We start from the raw sequence: 15,075 nt of genomic DNA on the forward strand, positions 1-15,075 counted from the left end.
CATAGCCTATTTCTACTAGAAGTCTGACTTGAAACCAGGTGTCTTTGGCTTCAAAGGCTACATTCTGTCCACTGTGGCATGATTGTTCTTTCCAAAGTTGGGCATGGAGAACTGAGCATGATATTCAGGATGTGGTATGTAAAGGGCAGTATAAAAAGAGATTACATCTAATTGTAAGCTATTGTTTCTCTATGCACATGTAGTCTTTCAGAACTTGTTTTATTTCTCATGGCAACTTGTTCACTTAATTAAGAATGTTTATTTGATCACCCATTTTATATTAGGATTGTTCTATGTATTGGAGATGCACGTTTTGATTTGTATATTAACTTAGCCATCAAGTAGACCACAGGTAGAAAGGAGAGAAGTCAGCAAGACAGATCATCATAAAAGAAACCATATTATATAAACAAATAAAATATTAATTATGCACTTTCTCTTCTAATCACTGTGACAAAAACTGAGGGTGTGTGTGTGTGTGTGTGTGTGTGTGGCTTCCACTGCAAATCTATTGGAGAAAATTCATGATCTTTATGGTTTAATTGCAAAGCAGACTATTACAGCTTATTTACTATAACTTCTCCTCAATAAAACCGCGTTTGATGCTAAACCATTTGACAGTGCCAAGGGCTTTGACAGCAAAAACTCTCTTTTCAATGTATTACATAGCTCTACATTCCCCTTCTTAACAACTGTTGCTTGTCTGAATTTTGGTTGCAGTGTTAGGACAGCTCACAAGAGCAGTGCTTTTGATGCAAATGCTATTCCCAGAATTTTTGAAATTAGGGTCTTGGCTATCACCAGAGACCTCTAGAAAGTGACTTATAGATGTTGGTGGTAGAGTTTTGACATGACTATAATGTTTCTTTCTTTTTCTTTGTTTCTTTCTCTTTGTTTCTTTATTCTTTCTTTTTTCTTCCTTCATTCCTTCCTTTTTTCCTTCCTTCCTTCCTTCCTTCCTTCCTTCCTTCCTTCCTTCCTTCCTTCCTTCCTTCCTTCCTTCCTTCCTTCCTTCCTTTTTTATTTCTTCTAGTGAGTCTTCCTGCTGCCGCTAGACTAGTTGATTTTCTCCATGGGTAGCAGCTGATCAGCAGTTGGTGGTAATAACCGATCCTTTCTGCATAGGTATTCTTTCTTGAGTGATGACTGGGGGAAACTGGTATGAAGTCAATGTGGTATAATCATATTTCTGAGCCCTAAGGTCTGCCCTGAACATTGGTGCCATCACTGACAGTTGACTATCAGTGAACGGTAAGTGCATTGGATCATTTGTTTTTAAAGTACTGCATGGTATTTATGAGGGAAAATAATTTCCAGCTATAGAGAACTTTGGAAAGCTTCCTATAGGAGGCACCATTTGAGTTGTTCTTTATGGGATGAATAAGTTGGTTGGTTGTTGTCCTTCATTCTTGACAAGTACCTAAAAATCTTCCTACAGTCAAGTTACCATGTGTCTGATTGTGGCTGATATAATCAATATGAGCTATTCAGTGGGTAAACGTGGGGAAGGGAGCAAGCTGGTCCTAGGGTTGAGAGTGAGGTAAGGAATGATGTTATGAAAGTTAAATATATTGGGAGGGAAGGAAGTTGTCTGTTTTGTCTGGAACATAGAACTGATGGATGAGAGTAATGTGGGAGATGCCTAGGAGGGCCCTGACTACTAAGTAAATAACTTCACAATTTATTCAGAAGGTTTTAAAGATTTTAGCAAAAGAGTGATGACTCAAAATATATGTATATATGTATGTACGTATGTATGTATGTGTATATGTATGTATGTATGTATTTTCCTAATAGTTTAATAATATGGAGGAGATGAATGAGAACAAAGAGATAGGACTACTGGAGAGTTAATAAATCAATGTTCCTAGTTGTCAGTAATGACAGATTACCTGAGGGGTATTCATTGGAAGTGGAGAAAGGGGAGAAAGGAGGCAAATGTTAAAGAGGAAAAGAGATATCATAAACAGGGCTCAAAAAGTAACATCAGAGGTTAGAGAAAATGACAACTTAAACATAATTCCAGAGTATAAACGTTAGGGTATGAAGGGAATTCTGGTACCATAGAGAGAAAAAGAAAAGTAAGAAGCAACAGGAGGATAAAGGGAAAAGATCATGAACTCAAGTTTGAAAATATGCTTAAATTTCCAGTGACCCCTACACTGTTACTAGTTGTTTTGCTCTTTCATTCCAATAATTATCTTCTATTTAACATGATTGCACCTGTACTTGAATTATACCTGTTCTATGGGCAAAATCTCTCACGCTGACTCTGGTTACTTCTTCATTCCGAAATGGTTTTCATGTATATGTGTGTATACACAACCTCACACTTGTATGTATGTATGTATGTATGTATGTATGTATGATCACAGCATGTGTGCATATGCAGCAATATAATACTACACATACATCAACATGCACTTGGTAGTATATACATAATAAGCAAGTTTATTTGTATCATGTTTATTTATATGATATGTAGTAAAATAGAAATATACATGCTCAAAAGATGATTATATGTATAAAAAGTTTATTTGGGGATCTTCATAACTGTAATTATAGATATAATCTATCTATATTACCTACATAGATGTTCACATGCATATATGCACTTTTTTTGAAGTTTTGATTTTCCATGACTTTAAAAGAGGGATAAAAAATAAATTCTACTACCCCAAAGTTGATTACATCATTTTTGCTTTAAAACTCTTTCAAAGATAAAAACAACAGTAACAACAAATACAGGAGAAAATGACTTAGTCTCATAGCTCATTCTGACAGGGTTGCTCCCACTGTTGATATCCCAGTATCTGAAAATAGAATGTAGCTTTGTGGGGATTTCAAGGTCATAAGAAATACAACATAAAAGCAAATCAATACTTTCCAGTAAAGTGTAAAGATGTATATATCAAAGATGTACATATGTGCATATTTCTAAGAGCAAGCATTAAATACTCTAATATTTCTGTTGAGAATGCTCAATTGATATTAGCTTATTTATATAACACATATAATGTGTGTGTAAATATAAAAACAGACATGTGTATGTGTAAGCCTATGTATGTTCATATGTATTTATATGTGTGTATACAAATATGCATGCATACATGCATACATACCTACAGAAAAAGAAAGAGAGACAGAGACAGAGAGAGGGAGAGAGAGAGAGAAATATGTTTATATAATCTGAGTTCCAAAGCCCATTGGTATGGTTCTCTCTCTTCATTTGTGGAAATCTATGCCCCACGTCTGTATGACAGCTAAGTCAGAGTTGGAAAGAATCAGAGAAAGGAAAACTCTTCTCTTTTCAGGGATCTTGAATCTCTTTACACTCTTGGGAATCTCTTCGCTTTACTTTGGAATCTGGCATTGCTGAGACTTCTTCTGGCTTCTGGCTTTAAGATGGATGTTGCTAACCTCACTTCAGATTGCTGAAGGGAGAACAATACTCTGAGAAAATGCAGACATGAAAGAGACTAACATATTCCTGTCCCTAGCTTGCTACAATAGAGTCTTTGCGGAATTTTCCCTTGGGAGAAATCTGAGACTCTCTCTATTAAGCTGATTTACCTTGTTCCCAATAGGAGATCTCCTTTCTCTATTATTTGGTATATATTCACCCATATGTTATTTTTCCGATTTTACTTTTGCTATCAATTGGATTAAAACTTTTTTTCTGATATTTACTTTCTATGTGTATCCATTGTGGTATTTGCCTTTGATCAAAAAGGAGGCAAATTTAGAGTATATAACTTGAGTCCACCTTCTTCCATTAATGGCTAGTGATCAAAAATACTTTTCAGCCTAAACATTATATCCTATAGATGATCAATATTTAAGGAAGCAAGTAAATATAATTCTAACCCAGGAACCTCTCTCTCTAAGGAGAGTGGGCTAAATCTTCCCTCTATTTCTTGCTTTCTCAACTGCCAGGAATTAAAATTTCCCTTGGAGAAAAGGTAAAAGATTCTAAAGATGTCGATTTTATCTCCTTTAGACACTTGCATCCCCCCATATTATATTTGCAGGACTAGTCTTGTTACATGTACATGTATACACACATAATAGATAATGGGCTTTTAAAAATTCCACTTTCATCTTAAAAATTCTGTATAATAGATATATCTGTGTATATACACACATAATACACAAAATGAGAAAAATCAACTGCAACTATTAACTAGACATTATGAAATGAATTACAAGTCACTGCTTTTCTGTCGCTGAAAGAAAACTGCAAAAGAACAGAAGAAAGAATTGCAATGTCAAGTGTGAAGAGTACCTAGTAATATAGTTTAGTGAGCACAAAAAAATCCAGATTTAGGAATAACGTGAAATAAGGCTAAAATATCATAATAAAGTCTTATTGTGAAGGAATTTAACACTAGGTTACAGAGTTTGTATTCTATCCTACAAACAATCAGGTACCATTAAAGATTTGATTGGAGAAATAATGTGATTAGACTGGAAGTCTGGAAGTTTTATTTTAAGATTTGTATGGAGTTTAATTACAAATAACAGTTAAATTTAGTTGAAGATCTTTATTTACTTTACTTTGTTAAATAGGATTTACAGGAAAACTTGTGTAGAGGGGAAAGGGATGCCAGAGGGTATCTCTTCCAGCTTCATTATTTTACTGCTGAGGAAACTGAAATGGAGAGTGTCAGTGATTTGACAAAGGTTATCCTGGTAGCAACCATCCTAGCTAAGACTTGATCCTAGATCTTCCTAATCCAGAACAAGAATTCTTGACATTTTACAAGATTAATTACTATTTAACTTAAAATTGATTTTCCTTATGACTAAATAGAAAATAATCCTCATCTTATATTGAAGTTTTTATTAGTGTTATAATCTTTTACTTGTCAACATATGTTCAAGTTCAATTTAAGGTTTTACCATTGGTCTTTACAGAATCATAAAGTCTTTCAAAAAATAAGAATCCCTCAAGAATGGCATTTTTCATGAAAAATTTTCTAATTATCCTAACCAGGTGTGGTTGCTCTCTAACAAAAGCCCCATGACACTTAATTGGTATGTCGTTTAGGACATTTTAAATATTGCAGCGTGGCTTAATATTGTTTTTATATGGCTAGTTTTCCTGATACCCCTTCTCATGTATATGTTTCTGGAAGATATAGATCATAACTTTTTTTAAATCTTTCTTCCAACACAGTACCTATGTCTTACACAAAGTAGATGATTAATAAATACTTGTGAACAGACACCGTTTCCCTAATTTATAAAATGCTAACAACATTACCATCTACATAACAAGATTAAAATGAAGCCCAGAATCTCAATTATATTACTTCAACTTGAATTTTTCTTGCAACTGTAATTGTTATTTTTATCCTTTTGTGTCATAGAAAGGTTACTAGTTCTGAAGTCAGAAAACATGGGTTCAAATGCTATTACCAGAAGTGTGACCTTAGGCAAGAGATTTACCCCCTCTTGTCCTTAGTTTCCTCATGTGTATTAAGAAAATGTTACTATAGATGGACCTATAAGGGTTTTTCTAGCTCTGCTATCGAGGATTCTTGCTGATAGAGACCGTTCCGTCCAAGCCTAATGTTTTATGAGGCAATTGAAATTCCGAAAAGTTCATATAGTACAAAAAGTGATCTCCCAATTGCCTACTTCCCTCTTCTTCATGCTACATTGCAAGGAAGAATCTGGAGAAGTTATATGTTTATTCAAGATTACCTAGCTCATTTATTGCAAGAACTGAGATCATAACCTATATTTCTAAAGCCTTAGTCCAAAGTACTTAAAATCTGCATAAAGCTATAAAAGCTTGAATTGTTCCTTTAATTATTTCTCATAATACTCTATTAGTTTCTCTGCCTTTCTAAAGTCAAGGAAGAAAGGTCCCAGGGTATTTTTTGTCTCTTCCAGGTACTACATGCTCTCTGAAGAATTCATAAGAAGTAGATAGAGGGTTTTACAAGTAGAAGATCTAAGTTCAAATATTAACTCCATTAAAATACAAGTTTTGTCATCATGTACAGTAATAAAATCTTTTAATGCTCCTTTCAACGCCAAAAGTTGCAGACAAATAGTTAATCCACTATCTTTAGATAGAATTAAAATGTGAGGAATTCTAACTAAGAAAGACAAAGAAAATAGACCGACATACACACAGAAAAGGAGAGAGAAAAAGAGAGCTTTCAAATAAACTTCTGTTTTGGTCTCCTATCGTTTATAGAGCTGCAAGTTGAGGGGGAAAGATCACACTACCCAGTTCTCTTTTAGGTGACTGTATAAAATATGCAGTGATTAGTTGTTTTTTCCAGTTGAAAATTTGTATAATACATACACACACATATATACACATACACACACACACATATATATACATATACACATACATATATGTGTATTTACGGATGTATACATGCAAGCACATATGAGTCTTTGTATGTATGTGTATATACACAGATATGCACATATGTGTGTGTGCGTCTGTATGTTTTCTGGAAATTGTTTCAGTACCACTCACTTTCCCCTCTTTTGTAGAAGTTCAGTATTTGATTTTCTTTCAATAGATTTCATGCAGATTATCCATTATTACATATTTTACATATAGTGGACACTTAATAAGCAGGTTTTTTGAAAATTCTATTAATTTGACTAATGGATTGCTATCCCAAAATTCATTATATTTATTGATCAATATATTTACTGATTAATATCATATATTATTTATATATTACTCGTATTTTTATTGATTGTATTTATTAATTAATATCACCTATTATAGATGAATAGGCCACACATGAAAATACTAAGCTTCTTGAGAAAGGACTTTTTCTTCTGTGTTCTTATCCTTATTCTTTGATCCTTGCCCACATGCACACATTCCTTCCATCCCTGAATTCTATTCATAGATTCTTCAGAGGAAGACAATAACAGCAATAAAAATTGTTATTTACACCAAAATTCCAACATCTCTGAAAAATAGTAGTTCAGCAGGCAGTAAAACATGCCCATTTATGGGAAACTAATTGAAAAGGAGGAGGATTTAAATATTTTATAGTTCTTTGTATCTCAGCCCATTTCATGTTGAGATTCCTCCAATTGGCAAAAACTTTGGATAGAAGAGATATGAGGCGGGAGAATAAGAATGTGATCCCAGGTGCATAATATTATCAATACGTGTGTATACACACACACACACACAAAACACGTGCAGACTTTTGTATGCAATATATACATGTGTATAATACACGTATATGTGAGAGACAGATAGATATAGATGTGAGAAGAAACGTATCTACAGTTTTTTTGGTTAATTTTATACTGTTTCATTGCATCTACATAGGATGAGTTTCTCCCAAAGCACTTTTTACAATCTGCCTTTGTGTTCTTGTCAGAGAAATTTTAAAAATGTACTAAGTCCCCAACGCCACCCTGGATTCTTAAACAAACAACTGAACAAAGCAAAACCTTAAAAAAAAAAAAAAACGAAAAACATTTATACATTGTTTTCATCATGTGTAGAATCTTGACAACTGAATTAGCTTACTTTGTGGCTGTTTTTTTAGTTTTATTGGTAATTACTCCTTCATTAGGAATGAATATCAACCTGTTTGTTTGTTTTTCTTTTTTCTTAATTTGCTGAGGTCACAGAACAATCCTATAATCCTAAAAATGTTACATCCTAAAAAATGCCGTAGTGGTGGTTCGTAAGTCTACTTTGGGGATGGTAACTGCTTGTTGGACAGGTAATAAGCCACAAGATATGAGATAGAATAGGAATTCCAAGAGGGAAGGACCTCATATTTTTGTCTTTTATTTTCCTATGTGTAGTGCAATTCCTGGCACAAAATAGGTACTCAATAAATGCTTTTGCCTTTTCATTGCAGGTTAGTTCTTCTACTTGAAAGGATTTATGATACGAGCAGAAGTGGAATTTCAGAACAGTAAATCAGGGAAGAATTAAAGTATTTCTGGGCCCCATGAAAAATTCACTTGACATCAGGTAGTAGTCTCATTTGGAATGATTCTTTGGCTTCCTTCATTTGTGAAAAGACGCATACAACTATGAATGAAGAGGATATGACAGAGTGACAAAAATTCAAGATTACAGGAAAAGGAATAGCTAAATTTGTTACATATATTGCCAAGATTTGGCATGAAGGAAAATGACAGAGAAGAAATGACTGATTAGGAGATAAAGGGGGTACAGTGTAATTACCGATCATGATGACAGTGAACAAGGAGATGAAGAAGAGTAAGAAAAAGTTAGAAAGACAAAAAATTGTTTAAAAATGAAATTTTTAAATTTTGGTTCATTAAGACATAATATTTTCAAGCATTGATGAAATTGAGGTAAAACCAATTAATCTGTGGTTCTTGGTTTCCTCCTTTATAAAAAAGGAAGACTTGGCTAAATTAGTCTCTAAGGCTTTTTCTGCACAGAATCCTGGGTTTTGAGGAAAGTACAAGTGATTAGCATATGGATAAAGAAGCTCTATGATTCTTCCAAATCTTCACATATATCATTACCCTCACACAGTCAATGCAACTGGATGAAGGTTATAGCACAGGAAACATTGAACCAACATAATTGAACCTGTATTTGCTTCAGTTTCCTCAGCTATAAAAATAGAGAAGATAATAACAGCATCCAGCTCACATGGTTTTTGTGAGGAGAAAATGAAATAGTAATTTTAAATGTTGATCATCTTTCTGAGCACATGGTAGCTGATTGAAAAATGGTTGGTCCATTTCTTCCTTCTTCCCTGTTGAAGAATATAAATTAAAAGAAAAAAAGTATGAATATATACTTAGATATACAAATATATACATGTACACAAGTATATATGTATATATACATATACATTCACATGTAATATATCAAATATATTTAGAGAGAGATACAAAAGAAGCAATGATCTAATAACAATATGGCATCCTTTGTGTGATGAGATATAGTGATAAAATTTTATGTTTTAGTATGTCTTTGGAGTTAATTGCATTTTGCATCACTTCCTCACTCTTGGTTTATAGTGGGAAAGTTCTTTCTTTTATTTCATAACAATTCATCCAGAATGTCGTTGGAAAAGAGGACCAAAACAACTTCAATTTCCTTGTGAGCATTATTCTTAATTGTATCTTATAAATATGATATCATTTTAAAAAATGAATTTTAGAAGAAATTTTCTTTCACATAAATTGAAAAATGTTTAAGTAACAGAATTTTAAACATGCCATCTATTTTCTTGTTTATTTAAATATTATTATGAAATTATTTTAAAATGCTAAGATAATTATCAATTGTGATAAACATTCTTTTAAAATTTAAATGTATCTTGGAAAATACAGTTTTAAAAGATGAACCATAGACAGAGTGATAGTTGATATTTATCTCCATTTCAGTTTGACAGCAACTTATTCTTTCTTTGACCTTTGACTTCTAGACTCATTTTGAAGAGGTTGAATAGTTTTTACAGATAGCTTTCATGTTCTGTTTCATTTTCCATACTATTTAATTGTCAGTCTAAATGCCTAGATCAGACTCTCATAAACAGTTAGAGCTATGGACCAGGTCTTTTATCTTTCAGGAATTCCAGAGGGCACATTGCTGTGATACAGTAGCTAACAGTGAAGATTCAGGTTGAACATTCGTGTTTTTTAATAAGATTCTACAGAGTGTCATAAAGAGCTTCATGATTTTTGAATTCTTGCAGTTCTTATGATTATGCTCTATCTTATCGTCATCTAATCTGTCAGTTAATTGAAAGCAACCTCATAGGCAAGTCAATAATTACTTTTATCTCTTACCAAGTCTATATGAAATGATGGGGTTTGTTATATCTTTGAAATAATTTTGTTCCATCCACTCATTTTACAGATGAGAAAACTGATGAAGAGATGAAAAAACATGAATTGCATGATCTTACACAGTCAATGATTGACTGAACTCATTGTTGGACCTATATCTACTTATTTCAAATCCAGTGCTTTTTATACTTTATCGTTCTCCAGTCTATAAAATTATTAACAATGAGTAACTCCTACGTCACGGAGGGCCCATAGTAATAGCAAATCTTGTTTGCACCTCGACCCTATCGAATATCATTTCAGGTGAAAAGCAAAGGTTATGGCTAATGGAGTTGGTTATTAGAGGCTGCTGAGCCTAACGACATATTGTAAAAATTGATTATTTCGGAACACTTCAATGTTTGGCATTTCATGCTCTTCATTCCTAGGTGCCTTTATGTCTTTACTCAACGTTCCCAGATTTGACATGCTTTTAATGACTTCCCATCTTCCCTTTCTCATGATGTGTCCCTTTGGGGTGTAAGAATAATTTTAATTCACAGATTTTATTTGGTCTGTTTATATCAGCATTTTGAAGTCACTTCTCACTGCCAAAAGCTATGTAATTGAAAAGCCTTAAGCTTTTAAGCAATTCGTTCAACCTTCTGCTGTTACCTTCCCCCACCTCCCCAATCATCCCTCCATTTTTCCATTGTCAAATGAAGTGCTTCAAATAATCCATTGTTTACTGGGTTCTCTTTGAACTTGACAATAGCAGGAATTCTGAGAAAGAGGAATACTTGATCTTCTCTTCGTTTTAGCAATTTTCATCACTAGTCTACTCATTCAATATTATCTTGCTTCAGCTACTCATTCCATGTATACATGAATGTTCAAATAATGGATAAGAGAACGCACAGAATGAGCAATCAGATTTTAAAATTGCATTTAACTATTGTAAAACTGTTGAGAATAACGTCTTTAAAATTCAGAATTCTTTGCACTGAAAGAAACAGAAAGCATTTTTCTTGAATGTCCACACAAATAATCTTTCTAATGATATGTTTTAATAGATAACTCTGCTCCTTGACATATAAAGAAAAACGTCTCTTCTTATTGGCATGTATAATTATTTCTAGAATATTTCAAGTAAATTTAAGTCATATTTAATCTGTAAATATTCCTCAATACCCATTTTATGAAGGTTTTTATTTTGGAACTTTCCCTTTCTAACCTGCTGTTCTTTTTCAAACTATTGCCCATACCTGAACTTTACTCCTTCTTCACTTCTGTGTCTTATGATACTCTGGTATCCTTGAAAACTTAGCTGTGTCTTATCTTTATGGAAATCTTTTAAAATTCCATTAGTCGTTAGTGATTGCTTCCTCTGTCTCTGATTATTTAAGACAGCTGGATGATGTGGTGGGTAGAAGGCTGGGGCTGGTGTCAGGAAGACCTGAATTCCAGCCTCAGATACTTAATAGATGTTAGACCTTGCGCAAGTCACTTAATATATACTTGCCTCCCTTTCTTCATCTCTAAAATGGGGATAATAGTGGCACCTACTTCTCAGAGATGTCGTGCAGATCAAAAGAAATAACAATTGTAAAGTACTTTGTACAATGTCTGGTACATAGTAAGTATTATATAAATGTTTACTATTATTATATCTATATCTATATCTATCTATCTATCTATCTATCTATCTATCTATCTATCTATCTATCTCTCTATCTCTCTATCTATTTATCTATCTATCTATCTATCTATCTATCTATCTATCTATCTATCTATCTATCTATCCATCTATCTATAATATCACCATAAAGAAGATCACTCCATCTCTGTGACATCCTCTGATTTGTTGGTTCTTCCTAGAGACTGAAGTTTAAGGAAAGTAAACAGGCTACCTATTTATGTTCATTCATTCATTCCCCTCCAAGCTCCACTCCTAATTCTAGGTATTTTTTATCCACCACAACTCCCTTGTCTCCTCACCTGATTTTCGTATTATCTTCTTTCATTATAATATAAGCTCCTCTTAGGAAAGACTTACCTTTTATCTTTCTTGTATTTACATTTCAGTAAGTACTTAGCAGAATGATTGGCACAAAGAAAGCGGTCTATAAATTCTTTTAAATTACTAAGGTTTATTTACGTATCCCATGCTGTTAATGAAATTGAGGTCCCTTGAGGTTAGGGACTTTATTTTGAATCTGAAGTCATAGTGCCTATTTGAGGACCTTACTTATAGCAGGATCTTAGCAAATACTTTCTAGATTATATGGGACCAAACTTTTATTCAGCTGGACTTTAATTCACATCTTTATCATATTCTGCTTTCAGTTGTCTTTTGCTTCCATACATTCTGAACACCTACCAAATATTTTAACTTAACCACTTAAGGGGACATTGAAAAAAAAACTTATTTCTACCATGGGTGACAGAAATTATTCCGGTAAGAGTTTAAGAATTAGGACTTACTTAGCTGAATAAATATAATAACCATAAAATCATAGTATTATATAATCTTAAAATTAGATGGGACTGTTTTAGTTATCTAGGCTATTTCTTCCCCCAACATATGAAGATATTGGTTACTGCTATAATCAATTTTGTTGTTCTAGTGGAAGCTTTGCCAATACCCAGTTTGGTGGCTATGGCTAAGACACCTAACTTCTCTGAATCTTCATATGAATTTGAAGAAGTTGGCTAGATAATCTCTTAAGACCCTACCTCCTTTAATGTACTATTTCTATGTCATCCTATCACTTTAATTCTCTTCTCATACCAACATGCAAATATATGATAAAATAATTCAACATAACAATATAATTTCTTTTATGCCACAGAATAAGTCTAGACAGAAAGACATAAAAGAAACACTTATTGATTGTAGAATTTTCCCCTTGCACTTTCGGTGTTTTCCTAGTTGAATTTCTATTTTCATAGTGTTATTGACTTTTGTTTCTGTGAATTAGGTTGCTTTTGTACTTAAACTTCGGAATTATAAGCCATTTAATTATAAACTTTTTTCTTTGAATATTTAAAATATTTTGAATCAATAATGATGCAATTTTCTAGACTCAAAAAATTTAAAGACACCTCCCTTTACTAAGTTTTTTTTTATATTAAAATGTGGTACTAGATAATATATGATTGTATGAACATTTTAAATCCATAGAATCCTAAACTGGATCAACTTAATATCCTATAGGAAAAGAATATATGGTTTAATTTGGATAGACATGGAGTGAGAGGAATTAAGTGTACATTTGTGCTTCACCACATATTAGCTGATTGACCTTGGATAAATTGCTCAAATTTTGTAGATCTCACTTTCTTGAATATATAAATATGAGCTTTTGCCTGAATAATTTCTAAAAACCTTTCCAGATTTAAAATATCATACTTCTAATGGAGAATGCTTTTCAAAAAAAGACAGAAATTTGAAAAGACATAAAAAAGCAAAAAAAAATATATTTACATATATATATATAAAACATAAGGAAATATTTTCAAAGTCATGCAAGTTAATAATGTGGTAAATATATTTAGAGTTCTTTTTTTTTTCTGTCTCTTTCCAGGAAACTGTGCATAATAATAGTCTTTTGAAACCTATAATTTGAGTTATGGACTTCTTACCATAATCTTTTCAGTTTTTTTTGGTGAACTCTCTATAATGGAATGAGTGTGGGGTGTGTTAGTCAAAATGAACTTTCCTCTTTCCCTCTCTTACATACAATCCTCAATTAGAAAAGGTCAAGTAAGTTGTTATTAACTGTGATTAATTTTAATTTGCCTATCATCCATTGTATGGTCTACCTTTAAAAAATCATACCTTACAGCTTTTGAGATTTCTTTTTTCCTTACCTTTGCTTTTAATGTTATTTCTCAGTATGACTGGAAGAAAGAACGTGACATAACAAAGTGGATTGAATTTATCTTGGGGGTAAGTGTTCTTGGTCTTTTGCATATGCCACAGCTGATAGATATTCTTATGGCAGAAACCGATTTTTCTCCCTTTTCTACACTAAAAGTTTATTAATGACTAAAAAGTCCTTAATGCTAAGTGTTTGAGAATAAGCAAAGATCTGATCACTTAGAAATATTTTAGCATGGCCCTTCCTTTATAATAATAGACCTTAGTGAATTTGAATCTAGACTTCTAATGCATATAGCAGTGATTCTTTAATTATTTTCTTTTAAAATTGTATTTTGGAGCAGTGCTATTCTGCTCTTTATTCAATCCATAACATTTATTCAAAAATTTTGACCCTATTTAATTAAGAAGATAATGTTTGTTTGTTTTCCACTGTAGTGGTTTAATCTTTGTATCCATTGCTAATGCAATATAATTAATACATTTCCTTTTGATATTTTTCTGTTACACTATATGACGTATCAGTAACTATACTTTTTCATGTTTTAAAAATAAATTTAAATTCAGAGATACTTAAATCCATAACAGACAAACCAGGTAATTTCACATATTTTGAAACATGTAATGATCCTTATCAATACAAGTTCATTTTTAAACTTTGATTATATTTTTCACTGTCTTATATAAGCAATCAGAAGAAGGCTCTTAACTTCTGAGCTAGGGGAAAAATAGTATTACCAATTGCCCCTTTCATAATTGTTTTTGATATTTCCTTCATTTGATATATCTTGTGATTAATGCCCACAAGCTTCGAATAAAGCTGAAACCATAAAACTTATAAGAGAAAGCAAAGACGAAACATTTGTTCCAACCATTGAGCAGAAGCGCTAACTTTCAAACAAGCACGATTAAGTTTTTTTTTCCCCGTCATGCCTTTGACATAGGTTAGTCCATGACCTTTGGAATTAGGATTAATAAATTCGATTTTTTCTTCTTTTCACATAAAATTCTTCTATAACAAATGGAATAACAATATTTTGTAGAGCCTCATCATTGAAAAACAACTGTTTCCACAATAATAAGAATGAAAAGAAATGCTCTTTTTTATTTATACTTTTTTAAATTTATAATCATCTCTGTTATCTCGGGTACTCCACGCTGTATATTTAATGAAAAAGAAACCTATTGGAGCCTTTCATTCAAAGAATTGATTTCAGGGTGTGTGTGTGTGTGGGGGGGGGGTATTTCCTTAATACAAAGACAATTCAACTGAGGAGGGTATCCACTCATCCAAGTGGTTTTGAAGAACCGCACAACCTAAAGTGGAGACACTAGAGAAAGTTCTATTCAATACTATAATTCTAACTAATATTCACATACCTTTTTTCATTTCAAATGCTACCACATTTGAAAATACAAAT

This window comes from Notamacropus eugenii, chromosome 6, assembly GCF_028372415.1.
Source record: "Notamacropus eugenii isolate mMacEug1 chromosome 6, mMacEug1.pri_v2, whole genome shotgun sequence".
Lineage (NCBI taxonomy): Eukaryota > Metazoa > Chordata > Mammalia > Diprotodontia > Macropodidae > Notamacropus > Notamacropus eugenii.